General features: G+C 36.1%; 1 protein-coding gene across 3 annotated transcripts in view; it reads right to left on the bottom strand.

Annotated features, from left to right (window-relative positions):
• DLGAP1 (DLG associated protein 1) overlaps positions 1-21,408 on the bottom strand; it is a 412,639-nt gene that overhangs the window by 272,975 nt on the left and 118,256 nt on the right. The window contains exon 1 of one of the 3 annotated variants that reach the window (XM_032181815.1): positions 3,793-3,892. The exons of the other annotated variants lie outside the window; for them this stretch is intronic. The gene's annotated coding sequence lies outside the window, so the exon portion shown is untranslated. Of the gene's footprint in view, positions 1-3,792; positions 3,893-21,408 lie in introns of those variants that run through there. 3 annotated transcript variants of the gene reach the window in all.

The following is a 21,408-nucleotide window of genomic DNA, read 5'->3' as shown; positions in this document are numbered from 1 at the left end:
CAAGAAAGTGTTTTCACCACTGAGAAGATACTATGGAACTTTATAATGTTAATATCACTCTCAGAATAGATCATGGTTTAAGAGAAGTATGCTTTTACCCAGACTATCATCTCATCAAAAAGCCAAGAGGCCAGACTTTCTTTTGAAAGTCTGGAAGGCACATGAAAGTCCAGTAGGATAAGATGTTCAGAGTTACCAAAAAGAGAATTGTTTATGTTCCACCTGATTACAGCTGAGATTGCTGTTAGAGAATTCTGTCTGAATGCCTAAAAAAAATCTTGTCACCTCTCCTCCACACTTTCTTTGTAGCTAAAAAAAATAAATAAATGATCAGATTACATATCTCATTATATGTTACCTACCTCTCTAGGAACAAAAGAAGGTTCTTCTTTCCCAAGGAAAAGGGGAGGGAACTTTAATCTTTCTTACTATTGTTATAGTACCTTGCCTGGCTGTACAGGTTTGCAAAAATTGTTGTAGTTCAGATGATCTACTCTCAACAAATATTAACAAATAACTACCACCTCATTTCTAGTGATAGTTATCCCAGAAGAATGTTAAAACATTGACATGGAAAATCTTGAATGACTTTACTTTCTCTTGATTTGTAGTACAATATCAGATGTTTAAAGTGCTTTATGTTGACCATCATTCTCTTTCAGGAACAGTACAATCGCTACTTCACAATCACTATTGCCACAATTCCCAGTACTATCTCCTTCTCTCTCTTTCAAATTGAAGAGTGAATCTGTTTTGCCTTTTAAAACAAAAATGACTATTGACAGAGCACTCTCCCATATTGTTCTCTGACAAAAGCTGGATGAGCAGGTTTTTCAGTTTCTAGGGGAAGATACAGCTGAAAAGAGTCATAAAGTGCATATCCAAGTGTAACAGTAATTGCCCAAAGCAAGGTAGAGAGCTGTTTTGAGTAACTGCCCATGCATGCCATTTGCTCTCACATATAACTATTCCTTGTCTCTCTTACACATACCAAAGAAATCCAAATCCATTTCATAGAGTATCCCCTCACATTGTTTTACCAGATTACAGACACTTTTGTTTAAATGTCAATTAATGTTGCAGATAAACATAAATAACTTTCAGTCCCTGAGACAGTAAGATTTGTGCAACGTCACTGACCTCTTTTTAGAGACTCTAAGAGTAGTGATGGTGGGTGATGAAACAGCAACAGAAAGATAAGTGGCTTAAACTAGAACTTTGGTAGAAAGTGTGGAAATAAGTATGGAACATGATACTAGGAATTCATTCAAGTAATCAAAGAAAGAAAAACATTTTAGCTCAGGAGATAGGGGCCTTGCTTACAGTTTCATTTATCAACAGAAAATAATCTCTGTTCAGGGTAAGCTAGTGGAGTCAGAAGTGTTTAAGCATGAAACTTCTAAAACTTGTGAAAACTTGTTATTGTTTTTGTCTAGATTGCAATCAGTGCTACAGACTGCAATGCAACCTATATATTTTTGAGCTTATTTGGATGCAACAAGCAGTTTGGTTATGGTAACACATGATACAGCAAGATATAATCTCCTCTGAGTTCCATGTTGATAAAATCGAATTATGCTTTATTTATTTATTTATTTATTTATTTATTTTTCCCAACTCCCTCTGGGAAAGCAATGTATTACAGGAGTTGTAGAATGGCTTGGGTTGGACAGGATATTTAAGATCACCTACTTTCAGCACCCCTGCCATGTGCAGGGATGTCACCCACTAGACCAGGCTGCCCAAAACCCCATCCAGCTTGGCCTTGAACACCTCCAGGGATGCAGCATCCACTGTTTCTCTGGGCGACCTATTCCAGTGCCTCACCACCCTCATAGGAATTTCTTCCTAACGTCTAATCTTAACCTACTCTCTTTTAGTTTATAACCACTGCCCTATTGCTACATCCCCTGAAAAAGAATACCTCCCTATCTTTCCTGTAGACCCCCTTTAGGTACAGGAAGGCTGCTGTAAGGTCTCCTCAGAGCCTTCTCTTCTCCACGCTGAACAACCCCAGCTCTCTCAGCCTGTCTTCACAGGAGAGCTGTTCCAGCCCCTTGATCATTTTTGTGGGCCTTCTCTGGACTTGTTCTAGTACATCCATATCTTTGTCAATGACATAAACAATGGGATCGAGCGCACCCTTGGCAAGTTTGCAGATGACACCAAGCTAAGAGTTGCATTTGATACACCACTCATATAGAAGGAAAGGATGCCATCCAAAGAGACCTGGACAACCTACAAAAGTGGTCCCATGTAAACATTATGAGGTTCAACAAGGCCAAGTGCAAGTTGCTGCACCTGTGTCAGGGCAACCCCAGACGTGAGTATAGACTGGGAGAAGAACTCATTACAGAGGAAGACTAGGGGATTATGGTGGACAAAATGTTTGGCATGAGCTGGCAGTGTGCATTTGCAATCCAGAAGGCCAACTGTGTCCTGGGCTGCATCAACAGAAGAGTGGCCAGAAGGTGGAGAGAAGTGACTGTCCCCCTTTGCTCTGCTCTTGTGAGGCCCCACTTGGAGTGCTGCATCCAGCTCTGGGGCTCCCAGCATAAGAAGGAGGTGGATCTGTTAGAACAGGTCCAGAGCAGGTTCATGAAGATGATCAGAGGGCTGATCATCAGCTGATCTATCCTATGAAGACAGAAGACAGACTAAGAGAGCTTGGGATGTTCAGCCTGGAGAAGACACTGGGGAGACCACATTGCAGCTTTTCAATACCTAAGGGATCGTATAAAAAAGCTGGAGAGCAACCTAAAATAGGGGGGATTTAGAGTAGATGTTAGGAGGAAAATCACCCAGAGGGTGGTGAGGCACTGGAACAGGTTGCCCAGAGAAGCTGTGGATGCCCCATCCCTGGAGGTTTTCAAGGCTGGGCTGGATGGGGCTTTTGGCAACCTGGCCTAGTGGAAGGTGTCCCTGTACATGGAAAGGGGTTTGGAACCACATGGTCTTTAAGGTCTCTTCCAACCCAAGCTGTTCTATGATTTCATGAATATTACATATTAATGTTTGCATGTGCTTCTCACGTTGAAATATATATCTGAAACAAGCCAGGAAAGGGCGTATGTTTAAACATATGATTTCATAAACAGTTTTTTTTTTTTTTTTTTTTTAAATATATATATATTTCATGACAATTGTATTATTTGGAATGAAATTAGTAAAGTTATCTTTTTTTGCCTATTTTGAGATTCTTATTTACTCCTGAATTGTTATCCACTCAAGAGATGGATATTGTTTTCTAATAAACTGTCCTCTACATTAAAATAATCACTTAAACATCATTTAAAATGTACTGTTGTTATTGCAGATTACGGTCCACAGCTGAATATAAAAAACAAAGCACTTTCAAACTCCTCCACCCCAAACTGTCATAAATTCATATTTTTGTATGTCATTGCTGAATTGCCTGTATGTGAAAAAATAAAACAAATCCAAACATGATACAAACATCACTGAAAATGCAGACATTTTAAACTCCATTTTAAATGAACCAACTGAACTGAATAGTCATTTACACTCAGTGTAGGTACTTTAGGGAAATATTTCCTAAAACATAAATGGAAGGAGGTCTTATGTCTTATATTGGTAACACGAGTCTGAGGTTATAAATACTCTGATAAAACTGTAACATCTATAGTTTTAGAAAAGAAAGCAAAGGTTCCTAAATTCCCTGTTCCATAATAGATACTGGGGATATGAAGCTAGACAGGCCTCTGCAATAGATTATCACAGATGGCACATTTAATCAGTTTTGATGCAAAGTTTCTTACTTTTGGCACTTACTTTGGTTCTAAGGGATTTGTCCTTGCAAGTGCAAACAAACTCTCGGGTTCTGGATGGAACAAAGACTCCTCTAAAGCCAGGAAGCATATCCTTCCACAAGCCATCTTGTCTGGAGACAGAATGGAAAAAAATTGTGTATCATCAGGACTGTAAATTCTAATCTGCCCTATTTTAAAGCTTTATAAGTGCAGTAATTTAAAGGACTGTTGCTTATTGCAACAAATATAAGGTAGTACAGAAGGAAAAGGAAAAAACTTTGCTGAAAACCTATTACTCTGCTCAGCAAATTTCCATCTCCAAAAGCATGATGAGATTTGATAAAGGGAGGAGAAAAGGGCAGACATGAATGTTGCAGTAATGAGGAGTACACTTTTCAGTGTTTACATAGCCTAAATCATCCTTGGGAGACCTTTCATAATTTCTTAAACATGGGCACTTATCTCAAACATGTCTTGAGTCTATGAAACAATAAGGTATCATTTACTTAAATGGACAGCAACTAAACTTACTATCAACTAATTAGCTCACCAAGTTTTCCTTTTAGTTAGAGATAAATAATTTCAAGAATAAAGTAACAAATATTACCAACGAAAATAAAAATGTTGCAACAAAAGATCAGCCCTTCAGTGAAACAACAGGGAGCTGAATGGCTATGATTGTATCTGGTGCATGTTTGCCTGACAGAAAACAATACAACATATGATAAATGCATAATCATTACATAAGAAAACCTGAATTTTCAGAAATGGCACAGATACATTTTCCTTTGGTCCATTGTGGTAGCTATAATTCATTTTACTTACCACAGAAATTACCTGGAAAAAACGTACTCATATAATTTGTTTGACACAACAGCAACATCAAAGGATCACAGTGCCCCAGTTCTTCACCTGCCTCTAAGGGAACTGAAATTATACTCTCCCTTTCACCAGCAGTAATTTTTGCTGCAATGACAAGGAAACTATTTTTTTTGGTCTTGACATTTTTTTTTTTGTTTTGATTTTTTTTTTTTTTTTATGAAGACTGAGTTTTTATTACAATTGTTATCACTGTTGCAAGTATGCCTTTGCTCCATGCAGTAAACATGTACAATAGTGCTCAATGTTTATTCTTATGCAATAAAATCCAAACAGGTAATTGCTACCGATTCCCTCTCCCACCACAACCATCAGTCATCACACTGGATACACACTTTAATGTTAGGCTCCTTCTGTCTTGACAAACACCATTAGCTTTGCTCACACCAAAAACACAGGATAGTTGAGCTTGCTTAAACATGGGACATTAAAACTCAGCCCCCACACATGAAGGTGCATATATTGTAGTCCCCCTACTCCTAGCAGCATTGTCTTAGACATTATGGCGAAAATAAAATCCCTTGTTTTGCACACAAAAGCACAGAGAAACAGATCTGTTCTGTAAATAGCTCAAATTTTACATTAATTTAGAGTAGAAGCCATCATTGACAGGTTTTAACCATGAAATCAGTGTGATGTTTCATATCGGAAACCCACATAGCTTACAGAATATAGACTTTTAGACTATTATTCTCACATTTATGAAAGATGAAATTTTGCATGTTTTCAGGAAGGCAGATGACTACTTTGGAAGCATTACAAACATGAAAAATGATTGCATTCACTGTGAAATATTTTGGGAGATGTAAGGAGAAAGAAATATAAAGCAAAGGACACTGCCTTGGTGCTGTACCTGGAACATGACGTTGCATGCAACATCAACTTTTAAAGGTTCCAACAGAATTTTACTGACCTGTAAGAATAGAAGTAGTGGATGCAAAGATAAAACAAAGTACTGTGGAATAAGAAACACAGCCTTTGCATCAATAAGTCATGCTTTATCATGCAGTGTGTATTCTTTGAAGGGGTCTTTGACCACATGGATAAGGAAGATCCATCCATTCACTCTATTGAATTTCTACTCAGACTTCAAAAATTATTCTGAAAATGTTCCTCATGAAAGAGGCGTAGGATAAAATGAAAGATCATTGAACAGATACAATATTTGATAAAACAATTAACAACAAAACAACAACAAAAAAACAACACAAGGAAAGTTTCCAGATTGGAAAGAATTCATCTGTGAAATCAAAGACCTTTCCAGGTATGATTCTCTTAAACTTCTCCATAAATCTGGAAAAAGAGGTGTGTAGTGAACTTACCTAAACTTTGCTGATGATGCTGAGTTTCTCTGGGCAATAAATATGAGGACAAGCTGCAGAAAGATCTTACCAGATTGAGCAGTAGTAAAATGATAGATGAAATGCAGTATGTATTCATAAAAAGTAACACAAGTGGGTAAAAAGAAAAGAAAACAACACCTACATTTACTGATGAAAAGATGGCCTCTGAGCTAATTATAAATTAAGAACTTGGAGCTATTATAGACCTTTCCAGGAAAATGTCCAGTAAGTGACCAACAAGATTAAGAATTATCAGGGAAAAATTGAAGATCAAGAGAAAACATCATGAGGTCACTAAAAATAAATGTCCCACCTTAATCTAGTACACTGCATGTAGCTTTGCACTGCCATATTAGAATGGTATGGTCAGAACTAGAAAAGAGCAGTGAAGGTGATCAGTATCCCGGAGAGGTTTCTAACGAAGAAATTATTAAATAGGCTGGGCTGGCATTTGTCAATCTAGAAAACTGACTCTTGAAGGGGGCTATGACAGATGCCTTTGGAATGATGGTATGCAGATTGTAAAAACGGTTCGGTTCTTCATGTTCTGATACAGACTGAGACGGCCGTCAAATGAAGCTGTCCAAGTACAGGTTGTGAAGAAAGAGAAGGAGGTGGCTCTTCATGTAAAACCTTATTAAAATGTGGTCATCCTTGCCATCCTGTGCATGTTACAGTCTACATGGTTCAAACAGAAAAATGAAAACATGCATAGATGAAAACTTGGGAACTCTATGAAGAGTTCCACTTCCGTCAAATGAAGTCTTTGTCCACTGAACCAGTCTAAATCAAATGGTTAGAAGCTGAAGGAATATTATGGAAAGCATCATTGTGAACTTTCTACATTTTTACATGCTTTCGTAGGCTTCCATTTTGGGTCATTGTTGGAGACAGGATATTGATATAGGTGCACTTGGCCTGAGTAATTTTCATGAAAATAGAATTAAAGATTTGATACAAGCCAATGACAAGTCTGGATTTGGTGCACACTGTCAATTATATGCAGCCATATACCTTTTCAGAACTTACTATCATTATTCCAACACTTGCTGGACTGCTTAGGCAGAACATTTTCAAAAACTGGACAGATTTTTTAAGGGTGCCAAGGTATCTAGCTGGCTAAACCATTCCATCTGCAGGATATCTGAAATGCAGATCTGATCTGCAAATATTTATATCCTTCTTTATGTCTTTTGGGAAATCCAAAGAGATCTTTAATAATTTGTTAGATGCATCCAGTTTATGAAATAGATTTATCTCATGGTATTAACAATGATGATTATTCTTGAATTTTCTGAAACAGGGATTGCAATTTCTTTACAGCCTGGGGATGAGCTTATCACAGGCACTCAGAAACTAACAAAATAACAATGATGTCCCTTATGCATGATCGAATATCTTCCCAAGAATGCCTTTAGACTTGAGCAAAAAAAAATCACAGATTCAATATATTATTTTTCCAACACCAGTAGAACACTGTAGGGTTTTACCAACATACATAATCTCATTAAGGACTGAATTTAAATAATGGCCATGTACACATCTGGGACCGGAATAACCAGCCAACCAACCAACAAACAAAACAACAAAATCCCTTCTGTTCTGTTTATCTATCTTAGTTTTAAACTCTTTGCTGGAACTCCAAGGTTTCAATTATTCAATTATTTTCATACTGCCTTAACTTGACTCACCAAATTTTGATGTGTAAGTTGGGAAGTCAGTCTTCACAGGCTCTCTCTGCAGTCAGCAGAGAAAAGCAGGCAAGTGGTTCAGATCAAGAGCACAACCTTAGTGTTTGAACAATTTCCTAGTATTCAGGCTCTGAAATGAAGACTAAAGAAGTCTTCATTTGAAAGATTCCATCCTATGATTTAGGACACTCCCTGACATTCAGTGCTACTGATGGGAACACTGCTCACCAGCACCTTTGGGCCACATAAATGTGTCATCATAACCACCAGATATTCCAGGCACTAACCATAATGCTATGTCATGCTTTACAGACTGGACTGGGAAGTCCCATCAGACACAGGTACTTGATGTTTTTTTTTCTCACAGCTTTCACTTGGCACAGGACTCTCAAAGAGGAAATGAAAACAACAGCAACAACAAAACAAAAAGAAAAACAAAACAAAACAACAACAACAAACCAAACCAACCAACCAAACAAACAAAAAAAATCACCGCAACCTTTAATTTAGAGTAGTTAGCTGTTTTCTGTAGAAAGAAGAAACTCAGCTTCAATTTATTCATTCTAAGTCATTTTCACTGCTGTAAGAGCCTTTTGTTAGCTGACTGAATCATGGCTCAAAAAGAAAATTCAGTGTGAATTTTCTGTAGAGAATCTTTATCATTTGTTTCCCTCAGCAAGATTCTATCTTATTCTATAGGTCAGCAACTACAAAATAATTGTTTTCTATCCATTCATTTAGAATTTTGGATGGCACTCTTATTGTGATAGAATGCACATTTTCCAGTATGAATAGAGGGTTTTGTTAACATTTTATAAAATAATTCTGGAACCAGCTGCTCCATAAATAATATCAAATCATCTTCACTATCTGAAAGAACAAGTAATCTAATATTAGTCTTGTGGCTTCATCACTAAGAATTTTATTCACATTTGAAAGACTACGAGCAGTTTCAGATAAAAAGTCTATTTCTAAACCTACTCTTTTATAGTGTTTCCAGCTTCAAAGGTTTGGTGTACATTACATCTGTCCAAGTTTCCACATTTGATATATGTATTCTTGCAAAATCCATTTACCATTCAAAGCTGTTATGGTAAAATGTGTACATTGAAATGTTCTGCTAATCAATTTCATAAATAAATTATTGAAATGGCTCTTTATAATAAAGACTTCAATAACAAGTGAAATATCTAAATGGTCACAGAAAAAAAATAAAATTGTTTTATAGTTGTTTTACCCTCACTCTACAAGATGATGTCATTCCATATGTTTTGGCTAGATATTGTTTCTCTCATCAATCTTTAGTCTGTTACAGGCCAAAGTCTAGGTAAAACATGTGAACAAATGACCAAATCTTCACTAGTATTCAAAAGTAATGAATATCACAGTGAAGTTACTTCAAGATAAAGATTCAAGAAGAGCATTGCACTTGCTGACTTGCTGTGACATAACATTTGCCTGTCAGGAAAGGCAATAAATAAATAAATAAATAAATAAATAAATAAATAAATACATACATACATACATACATACATACATATATATATATTTCTGTTTGTTTAATGAAATACTTCCCAAAGTATTACTAAGCTCTTTGTTAAGAACAATAACTTTTCCCCTGAGATCAATGACATTGTTTTAATGTAGAACAGCTTATTAAGTTGTTTGTTTTGTTTTTCTTACTCTTGACAATGGAATCCATGATAGCAGTGTAACTGCTTCAATGCGAAGTATAAACAACTTCTAGACATATAATATTACTGCAACTATCATTTAAAAAAATTATCTGTAAATGTGCCAAGAACCATAATCATAGTTCTTGGTCTGAATACAGTATATCAGACCAACTGTATACAGTAATACAGTTACATCATGCTGCAATGGGTAACTTAAACACAAAATTATTAAGTGACAGAATGTACATCAGCAACAATTGGGTCACAAAGTTACCATGGAGAACTTTATGTCAGTCTTCATGTTTTGGACAGTTATTTCCATTTCTTTCTCTCTTCTCTTGTTTCTTACAGTCATAAAAGAGGAAACAAGGAACAGTTTATAATAATTGCTTTACAGAATATTTGCGAGTGGTGATATGGAAGAATCTCTGCAACCTCTGTAACTATGTTTTGGTTAGAAGCAGAGGAAAAAAAAAAAAGGAGATATTTAGGTCAAAAATGCATTAAGCAAGATACTGAGGCTTGAAATGAGAGAAGAGAGGACAGGCAAAAATGTACAAAATGACACCATGATTTGTAATCATTCTCTCTCTAACAGTAGCTTTCTTTTTTAATTGGGCTCTCTACTGGGCTTGGAAATGTTTGCTCTTGTTTTTGTGCAAATCACAAGTCCATCCTCAATTAATGACCATTAAGTATCATAGTAACAACATATGACAGAGTAATTTAGCTGACCTGTCACAATAAAAGCTGTCCTGAAACTCCTTACAGTATGGGTGTCTGCAATATATGAATTGCACAATGCACATTTACAACAGCTCTAGAGAATTCATAGAAAGTGCGAGAAAGAAATACAAGAGTACCTTTTTATTTTTATTTTTTCCTGTACTATAAATAACAGTAACATGAAACATTTTCTGTAAAGCCATTTGGCAGCTGTATAACCTGTGCTATCGTACTCAAAACTGCACTTTCATTTATACATAATTGTTTGCTGTTACCTTTTTTCCTTCTCAATGTCTTTCTTCTCCTAACCAAATTTATCTCTACAGCTAGATGACTCAGCTACTTCACTGAAAAAAACTGTGTCCCTGCTGTGCCATCTTGTCCTGTAAAAATAAACTATGAAATAAATAATTATTTTTAATATAAAGTTTCTTGAAGTAGGAGATTTCTTACTGGACTAATATTTTCCTCTCTTTTAGCATGAAGATATGCAATGCTTCTTACAATCCCCCTCTCGTCACCCCCAAATTTCTATCTTTCAAATTACATTGAGAATTTCCCTGTGGTTGCTAACAAGGTTGATCACAAGCCAGAATCTTATTCTTTGCATGCAGGAATGTGGATTAGTTCAGTCTGCCTACGCAGGCAAGCACTGTTCAGGGCTTTCACATAATCTCCTGTGACGTGAATGAAGAAATATACTAAATAAGCTGTGAAGAATGATTGAATCACTACAGTTGAATGATCAAATGGCAGCACGGAACTGCCATAGAAGCTCAGGCCCCTAGTGAGACATTGCAGTTTTACTGAATCAGTTACTTTGGCTTTCAGGATTCTCTCTCTCTCTCTCTCTCTCTTTCTCTCATTTATTATTATGAATTATTATAATTATTTTTAGCACAGTTAATAAGCAGGAACTGATCTCAGCTAAAGATATAAAAAAATACACTTGTTTGTTTGTTTGTTGTCCTTTCCATCAAATTAAATGTTTCTACAACAGTTACTAACAGTTCGCATTAGAACATATTTCAAACTGCATAGGAAAACTGTATAATTTTCTTTTAGTCTACTGGGTTAACTGCTTGCGAAGCTGTTTTAAAATTTCACATTGCCACAGAACAAACAATAATCTGTTGCTTAATATTAGCATAGAATTTAAGTACTTGAAAGTGCTTCTAGACAAAGAACTCAAGATACTAAAACAAACTCCATTTAATTCCAAATGCTGAAATTTTGCATAAGGGTATAACAGTAGCTAAATGACCAACCCAAAATTCCAAAATAAATGTGAGTGCTGAAATGTTGAGAATCTGGTCTAGTATCTCTTGATAAATCATTGGGTATTGAAGCCTTTACCTCAAGATCTTGCTATGCAAAATGGAAGTAACTCACAAGCTTTAATCCCTCTTTAAAAATAATGACTATCTTATATTTACAATCATCATGGAGATGTAGTCTAAAGGATCTAATTTCATTTGATAAAAGCGATTTGTCTCCCAGATATTGTTTTTATTATTTTTTTGTTCATTTTTTCTCCCATCTCCAGATTATTATAAATACATTTACAAGCTCTTCACTGCATTATTTCAAGTCGGTGTACTCAGTCAGTAAATAAATCTCTCCCTTATGGAATTTCTTCTGAACATTAGTTAAAATATAATCATAAAAAAAAAAAAAAAAGCGTTTCTCATCTAGGAACATCATATATGCAAACATATTATAATGTATTTAATGCTCAAGACATGGAAAGAACATTTTAAAGCCATTTTAAAAAGATATATCTGTGATTTTTCCTTGAAGAGCCAGTAACTAGGAAAACTTCATGCTTTAGAACATCTGATTTTAAATGATCCAATAAACCTCTTTCACCATCAGATTTTGGTTACAATGAGCTAAACCTTAATTATGTAGTGAAACTCAGTTCAATTTGAAACAGTGAAGATATATACTGCAACACAGAAATCTGAATGGAAAGTCTTCATATCTGAAAGTCTTTAAATGTGATCATGTTATTAGGTGTGCAATGTCAATGGAATCTGACAGGAACTAGACTGGTTCAAGGAGACCAGTATGAAGATAAATTTATATCATCAGATCCTAGCTTCTGTTGCAAATGGGCATGACAGGTCCTATCTACTTTGCTGCTGATTGAGAGCTCATGAACTCTGCTAAATTTAATTTCTATTCCCATTTGACAACAGCCAGGAAACCACCCTGTCAGGCAGCTTTTAACAGCCATTACCTTCTGCCTTTCTAAAAGTCATTCTAGATTTTAATTAATTTTCCAAAGCTATTTCGGGAAACCTTCAGGATTGAATACACTGTGTGTTTTTGAAAAAAACACACCTGAATTACATATGACAGTTTAGTGGCATAGGAAAAGGGAATTTATACTAACAAAGGAAACCAGTTGTACCCCTATGTTTTTGCAGGAGATGACTCAGAGAGGAAATTAGAAAGTAAATTTCTAGGAGGACTGAGCCCCAGATTTGACCTTTTTTTGTGTTCCTGGTTACATTTGTTATTATTACCAGAAGTGGTGCCTCCATCTAGCCTGAATACCTGGGAGGTTTTCCTCCCATGGAAAGCGTGATGTGGCAGGCAGGGTCACTCTTAGGTCTCACAGCAGAGTGTAGGGACACAGCTGGGTTACCTTCACGGATATAAGAAATGCAATAGCATTTCTAAAGCTTCTTACTTTTAAGCCACCACAGCCACCTTAAAGTTTCAGTGTTTGTTCCTCAGTATGAATAGCTTTTGCTCAGCTTTTCCTTAGGCAATAGACTGTTACTGAATACAAGCCAAAGGGTGCAGTATTTTTAATTCAGTTGGTTTATGTAAACAACAGAGATAATGTAAAATGAAGGATCTTTAGAATACATGAATACCGCCTAGAATACTATGCTACTTCAAGACCTCTCTGAGTTTATCTCCAGAATAAACTTTTTAAGTATGATGTTGTAAACGTGAATGCTCTCAGTGCTTTCTCTCTCAATCTCTGCTTGTTTCAAATGAAGCTTTATACAAGTGCAGGTACTAACACCAAATATTATTCCTTGCCCATCTCTGAAATGTTATTGACCTTGGTAGTATATGCAAAGAAACCCATAAAAACATGATAATAACATCTACCAAAGAGACAAAAAGAAAGCAAATTAATGTTTAGGATTTTATCACAAATACATTTTAAAAAGATTAATTAAAAAAAAAAAAAAAAAAAAGAAACAAAACTTATGCAGATTTAATACCTTTTAAAAGAGGAAATGTATGTAGTTGTTAAGCCAGAAGAATGGAACTAACGCAATCTGGGTTAATAGCTTATTTCTGTGAAGATCTTATTTTACATGACTGTATAAATTACTTCTCATCTTTCTGCTCCATTTTTGCCCTCTAGACAGTGGGATGACAATCACTTTTTGAAAACAAAACAAACAACGACAACAACAAAAAAAAAACAAACAACACACACACACAAAAACAAACATGCAAAAAAAAAAAACACAAAAAAACCCCACCAACAAACACACAAAAAAACATACCACCAGCACTGAAAAATAAAAATAACAAATCCCCAAAACACAGAATTATTGAGCCATAACTCTACAGGATGAAAAAGCATGCATGGCCTTAAAATAAAAAATATTACTTCACAAGATGTTCTTAAACTCTTTTCTTTCTTTTTGAACAGGAATTTGAGAATGCTCTCCTACACTATAACCTTGAGAATCTTATAAGAAGAGGCCTTGCTAATGTGCACATTATTATTATTATGATTAATCTAAACATATGTATATTCCTGGAGTTTATCAGGGCAAAGAAATTAGCAGCTTTGCAACATAAGCCTATTTACATAAAATAATAAAATTATTATGGATCAGACTTGTAGTTTTGCTCAGTTTGTGGATTCCACAATAGAAATTGGTATAGCACATACTGAGATATAAATGTAGACTCAGGTGAACAGCTCAGACTCTTTGTATTGGTGATGTGAGTTAACTGCAACTTCACAGTAACAACAACAGTAACACATGAAAGTCTGTAGAAGAATAGTAATCACAAATGGTGGGTGCTAACTGCATAGCTATTTTCCATTAATTTTGCAACATACTTAACGTCATCATTTAAGGTGGCTCCTGTAGCTGTTTTTGCTGAAAAGTACACTTAGAGCTACCTGCAGTATTTTCTTTTTTCCTTATTCTGCATTTTGTGAAGTTTTATGTTCTTGAATAAAGTTGCTTCTTAATTCTATTTCTTTATCTTCGTTTTAATTTGTAATAGTGTCCAGAGCTCTGGTTTGCAGATGGCATTAACACAGCTGTTATACACACACAGAGTCTCAATTTTGATATCTAAGTGTCAACAACTGCTCTTGAACTCTCAAGAAATACACGAACAACCCTGTTTTCCAAGTAAGAAGGAAGGCCAAATGACTCAACTGTGAGTCCTACCATGACTTATTATAAGGGAATTTCTGGCTTAGCCTGTCAAGCAGACTGACTTGTAACTCTCAGTTTTTTGAATGATTTTCACTATTCTTTTCCCTGCTTCTCATCTATACTAAGAGCCTAGTCATTTACATTAAATGACCATCCTGGTAGGTATACAGGTTCACATGGTACACTTCATATATATTCCTAGCCAGTGTTGTGAGACAGGAGTCTGATATATTTTAATTTTGTTCTGTATTACTGCTGGAATCACATATTTTATTTTCACTTTTAAAAAGGATTTTTAAACCACTTAAATAGAGGGTTTCACTTGCCTGTCCTCCTCTTCTTTTATTTTCTTCTTGAAGACTATAGGTCTAAATTCACCTAATGTTTGTACTGAAAAAGCCTGATGCTGCACACTGTAAAATGGGAAGTAAGTTATTATCTATAAAGATTCATCTGGCCATGTCAAGAGATCACAGAATCACAGAATCACAGAATTTTCTAGGTTGGAAGAGACCTCAAGGTCATCGAGTCCAACCTCTGACCTAACGCTAACAGCCCTCCACTAAACCATATCCCTAAGCTCTACATCTAAACGTCTTTTGAAGACTTCCAGGGATGGTGACTCCACCACTTCCCTGGGCAGCCTGTTCCAGTGCCTCACAACCCTTTCAGTGAAGAAGTTCTTCCTAACATCTAACCTAAAACTCCCCTGGCTCAACTTAAGCCCATTCCCCCTCGTCCTGTCACCAGGCACGTGGGAGAACAGGCCAACCCCCACTTCGCTACAGCCTCCCTTGAGGTACCTAAAAAGAGCGATAAGGTCACCCCTGAGCCTCCTCTTCTCCAGGCTGAACAAGCCCAGCTCCCTCAGCCGCTCCTCGTAGGACTTGTTCTCCAGGCCCCTCACCAGCTTCGTCGCCCTTCTCTGCACCCGCTCAAGCACCTCGATGTCCTTCTTGTAGCGAGGGGCCCAAAACTGAACACAGTACTCGAGGTGCGGCCTCACCAGAGCTGAGTACAGCTCTGTAGCTGTATCCTTAATCTGTAGCTGAATTACTGGAAACCTTTAATGGAATGTGACTGAATTATACTTTGTAGTATATTATTTTTTTTCCTGAAAAATATATTTAGGGACTATATTCAAATAACATTTTAATATGCCTTTATGCATTGTATTCAGAGAACTCTTGCATCAGCTCAACCTTATTCCCTAAGTGGATCTCCTTCTCCACGGAAATACGTTTTCCCCTTAGCTACACAACATGGAAGGTAGGGAAAAATACCACTCCACCTTGTGGCCAGAAAATTGGATGTATTTCTGCGCAGGGAAAACAAAACAAAACAAACAAACAAACAAAAAAAGATGCTGTGATAACATTACAGTGCAGCTCTTGGCTTATCTCTTGACCAATATTTTGATCTATTACATACAAATCAACTCAATTTTTCATGACTTTTAAGAAAAAAAATCCTACTTCTACAAACAGAACCCAGTTCACCTTGTTGAGAACAATCAAGAGCTATGCTGAAGAAATCGTAAACAATCTCATGCAAAGTATGGTTAAGAACAATCTCTTCAGTTGTACTTATTTCACATAACAGTTGTACATTTCACATAACAGTGTGAGCAAATGTTTTGGGCTTTCCAGAAAGATGCTAGTATGCCAGATCAAGTCCAGCTGACAGTTACCAGGGCAGCTGGGGGGTTGGAGAATGTAACATACAAACAGACTGAAGGAACTGATTTCTTCAGTCTTGAGAAGGGAAGTCTATGGATGAATATTACAGTAGTATTCAAACAGTAATGGGAAGTTGTAGAGAAGGCAAAGCCAGCCACTCCTAAGTGGTACTCAATGAAAAGTTGCAAACAAGTTTTGACAAAAGATATTCAAATTTTTCAGGACTAAAATATTCACTGTGGACATGGCTGGTCACAGGTTGCCCAGAAAGGCCATAGAACCTCCATCCTTGGAGATTTTCAAAACCTACTTAGAGAAAGACCTGAGCAACCTGCTTAAGCTTGGAAGTTGTCTCTGTGAGGCTGACCTTGCTTTGTGGACCAGATGACCTCTACAGATCTGCTCCTACCAAACTTGTTCTGTGGTTTTATTAATATAAAATCAGGATTGGACCCAGTTGACACAACGTCAGAAGCCATAAGATCATACATACTCTACCCAGTTTAAAATGAAGAATCCCAACATTTTTCTTCTGCAACCAAATATCTGCAAAACTTTGTGACAAAACATGTGTCTCATCCCCCCTCTAGTGGCAGGTACACATAGGACAACTCACTGTTAAAGCTAGTTTGTAAACTAGTGGCAGGTACCTGAGGAGTGGAAGACACGTGGATATCAGTATGTTCTGATATCATGGAATTGCTGGGGTTTGCTTTCAACTCGTTTTGAAAAACAAACAAACAAAAACTGAGAAAAAGGCACATTACATATATTCCTATCATTTAAAATCTCCCAATGTCCCTGAAGCCACGTAAAGTATGCTTTTTTTTTTCTGACATTGAGCTATTTTTCTTCAATTTTCAAATGCTATTTGCATGTTCTATATTTATGTATATATGCAAATGCACACACATATATATGATTATCTCTCAGTGTATGTGCATCATTTTAGTGGTTGTATATACATTTACATTTATGTGTACATTTTCTTAGTGGACTAAGTTAATAAAGCATTTCCAAGAGCTATTCAGACAAGGCTGCCTAAAGTCATCTTTTACATCTATAATTCAATAAAATTGTCTAAGCTTGAAAAATACATATGTATTACAATTACCAATTATGAATTATGTCAAAGAAGTTAATGTATTCAGATCAAAGTATATCATAAATGTGGTTTAATGTACTGCAACTTAAAAAGAAAAAAAAAATCTTAAAAAAATATATAAAGAAAAATAACAAAATCAACATTAAATTCTGCTTACAAAAAGTAAGAATACTATACATATATTTACTTACACAGCTAGCATGCACTATATACGTCAAATAGTAAAGGAAATACAGAAACATATGATGGTAATTGTGGCAATATGATTCATAAAACCAGGAAAAATGAGACCTTTTAAATAGTCTTCAGAAAGAAAAAAAATATATAAAAAAATGAATGTTTAGTTACTGGTTGGAAAGAAGTGAACTTTGACATACATGAGGCACCCTGAGAATATTTTCAAAGTATTTTAATGAACTAAATAATTAAATTTCATAGAAAATGACATTACTGAGGCAAAGTTGCAAGAAGTTAACATTTTAACCATAGTTTCAGCTATGGTAAGAGACAATCAACGTTCTCAAACTACTTGACCTCTAATTGTCAATGGCACCAAAACCATCTTAGTTTGCTATAGACAGACAATATTTGATGAATATCAAAGATGCACCTGAACAGCAACAGTAAGACAGCACCTACCATAAAGGATATCAGATAACCAGTTCCTCCCTTGATAAGCCAGACAAGCTTTTGTACAGCTTTCCTGTACATGTAAAGTGATATACAGCCTACAGCTATCAGAAATAAATAGCACATGCAGAAGCTTAACTTCTGCATGTTTCTGTGAAAGAATTTCCACATGGGTTTCCTAACCACATTCTTGTGTATTCACAACTGGAGAATTTTAATTTAGATACCAGTCTGTCAAATTGTTCTACATGTGATATTAGTTTTAATCATCCAGATATCTAACAACTTCAGTGTGGCAAATCACCTGCTTAAAGTTAATGCATGCCAGCTACGTGCAGAGTTGGGCATGAACATCTCATTTGTTAACACAGAGAGACAACCTGTCATAATCAAGGGGATAGAAAACACTTGTTGCCACAGCACAGAATGAAAAAAGCATCTTCAACAATCTGCCAGTGCTGATAGTCCTATTATCCTACCTCCGACAGCTTCTATTAATGTTTAGTAGTAATAAAAAATGTACCAGGCATTACACGGAAAATAGTGAATGCTGCAACCAGTGTCCAGAAGTTTTATCAATTTAAGTTACAACTCATACTACAGATAATGGCATTACAACAATAGGGTGAAAAAAAGCTGCAGGTGGATACAATTTACAAAAGTAGACTTACTGGGCAGTGCATTTATCAGGTTACTTTTGAAACTACGTACATTAATCAATAGTTCTAAATGCTGCTAGGTTATTTCCTCTCCAGAAGCAACAAAGTATGCCACTCTTGGTCAATCAGACAGTTATGCTCAGTACATCCTCTACAATTCAGTCTTGCAAACCTTAAAGAAACATGGAAATACAGCTTAAAGTGCTATCGCTGATCTTTGAAACTGCCATTCTGTCTAAGCAAGGGTCAGTTAACAGAAAATGGAGAGAAATATACATCTCTACATACTCTGAATTATGAAAGTACTTTAGAATGGGAACAGTTGCCCTTTGTGAATGTTCTTTTCTTACAACTATGTATAGACTACTTAAACAACTAGCTGGACACCTAGATCTTAGCTCATGTTAAATAAAATCTCCACTTTCATTTTCAAACTTCAGATTTAAATTTGGGTATTACACTAATCAAGATACAGCTGGTCAGCACTAGCTAAAAAAAGGATAAATAGACTATGCTAGGAGGTAAGCCTTTCCACAAGTACGTGGAGAGTTCCAAAGAAAAGCATATCAATCAACCTTGCTTTAACAGATGTAGCAAGCACGGCAGAACTCCATTTACAAAAAGTGATGGAAATTTAGGAATGCCAATGCAATGTTGGTGATTGCCCATGAAAGAGACATATTTTTTACACTCCTAAAAGTTTCAGGGAAAGTAATCGATTAGGGGGAAAAAAAAAAAAAAAAAAAAAAAAAAAAAGGAGCAAAGAAATCTGGTGAATAATTACTAATTTGAACAGAACAAAAATATATTCACTAAACATAGTATCCTGAATACCATCAAGCACCTCAGAAGATGTAATACCTAAAAGTCATTTTTCAGGTGTGCTGAAAAGAACAGAGCAATCCTTACAAAATTTTACATAATCAGGCATACACTAAAGAGGTATATTATACAACGAATCACTTCCTCTTACATTTGGTCTTGCATTTTTCTTATAAAACAGCTCAATTTTCCTTATGTTTTACAGTTTTAGGATACAAAATGAAATAAAACAATTCAGAGTTGCCAACTGCTAAATATTTGAGGATATGAAAATGGTTCTTTTCCATAAAGGATGATGGTCAATTTAACTACCATATTTATAGGTTCTGAAATACAGTTCCACATCCAGAGGAGGACAACAAAGCTGGAAAAAGTGCTGGAAGACATGAGGACACTTGGGTTGCCCAGTCTGGGGAAAAGGAGGCTGAGACGTGACCTCGTGGCTCTCTACAACTTCCCAGGGAGGGATACACAGAGAGAGGTGCTGGCCTCTGTTCCCCAGTAACTAATGTCAGTATGCATGGGAACAGCACAAAGCTGTGCCTGAGGAGGTTCAGACTGGATGTTAGGAAAAATTTGTTTACTGTGAAGGTGGTCAACACTGGAACAGGCTTCCTAGTGAGGTGATTGATGCCTCATGCCTGTCAGTGTTCAAGAGGCATTTGGATAATGCCCTCAGTAATAGGCTTTAATTTTTGGTTAGCCCTAAAGAGATCAGGCAGTTGAAGGGATGATCTTTGAAGGTCCCTTCCAACTGAACTATTCTATTCTATTAAAAAAGGCTAATTGAAAAACAACAACTTATGCTATTCCATGACCTTTTTATTATGTAGTTCAAGATCTGCTTGGACATTGTCAGAGCAAAATATGCTTGCTAAATCAATCCCTTGCAGCTGGAATCTTTTTGGACTCTCACTGATTAGGCTAATAAGGATTCCACTGGATACTATTTATCAGATCTTTCACAAAAGTGAACTTGCCTGATACAATATGAAAAACTGTGTGTAGTGAATCAGTACAGTACTTTGCTCTAAAGTACTGTTTAGGAAATACAACTGAATAAGCAAGTCTATTTGTGAATTCATCCCATCAGTTTGGGAGGTTTCAAGAATCCTAGAATGGCTTGGGTTGCAAGGGACCTAAAGGTCACCTAGTTCCAAACCCCTTGCCATGGGCAGAGATGCCACCCATTAGATCAGGTTGCCCAGGGCCTCATCCAACTTGGTCTTGAACAGTTGTGGGCATCCACAACTTCTCTGGGCAAGAACACACCAGAAATATGTCTTCCCAAATGACTTACTATTGAGCTTTGTCACTTTAGGAACCCAGTGCTGAATTTAAAAAGTGAATATCACTATCAGCATAATATTGTCCTGTAAATGACCTGAACGAAAATGTGTTATCTGCAGTAAAAATGACTCAAAGGAAAAAGCAAAGAGCACAACATGGAAAAGATAACTCACTTCCAAGTATGACTTAATGAACAAAAATACTGAAAAAAAAGTCCTTTTTAATCAGTCAAATTTAAGATGATGATAAAAAAAAAAAAAAACAAAACCAAAAAAAAAAAAAAAAAAACCACAAAAAACCCTGGATTACATTTCATGCTATTCCATATTGATGAATAATTCAGTTCCCCTTGTAGAAAAATTATAAAACTCTAACAAAATGATTCATAGTACTAAAACATTTTCCTTAGCAAACATCTTATATGTTAGCAAGACTTCTAAAGAGGAAGATGTTTTTTTGGAAGATTTATTATTGTGAGATTATGGTAGGATGATCTGGATGGTTCAATTTATTTAATCACGTCATCCTGACAGAAGTACTTTGTTCTTTCAAGAGGCAGACACACGTTTGAGGGCAAGTAATAGATCTTATATTCTGAAGTTGAGAGGATAGAGTCTGCACAGGCTCATGGTGTCTTGGCAATGCACAATAAAACAGCAATAATTGTGCACCATTAACCCCACATCAAGCAATATATGGCTG

This window comes from Aythya fuligula, chromosome 2, assembly GCF_009819795.1.
Source record: "Aythya fuligula isolate bAytFul2 chromosome 2, bAytFul2.pri, whole genome shotgun sequence".
Taxonomy (NCBI): domain Eukaryota; kingdom Metazoa; phylum Chordata; class Aves; order Anseriformes; family Anatidae; genus Aythya; species Aythya fuligula.
Note: the sequence above shows the minus strand (reverse complement) of the source record. Positions and strands in the feature narration are given on the sequence as shown.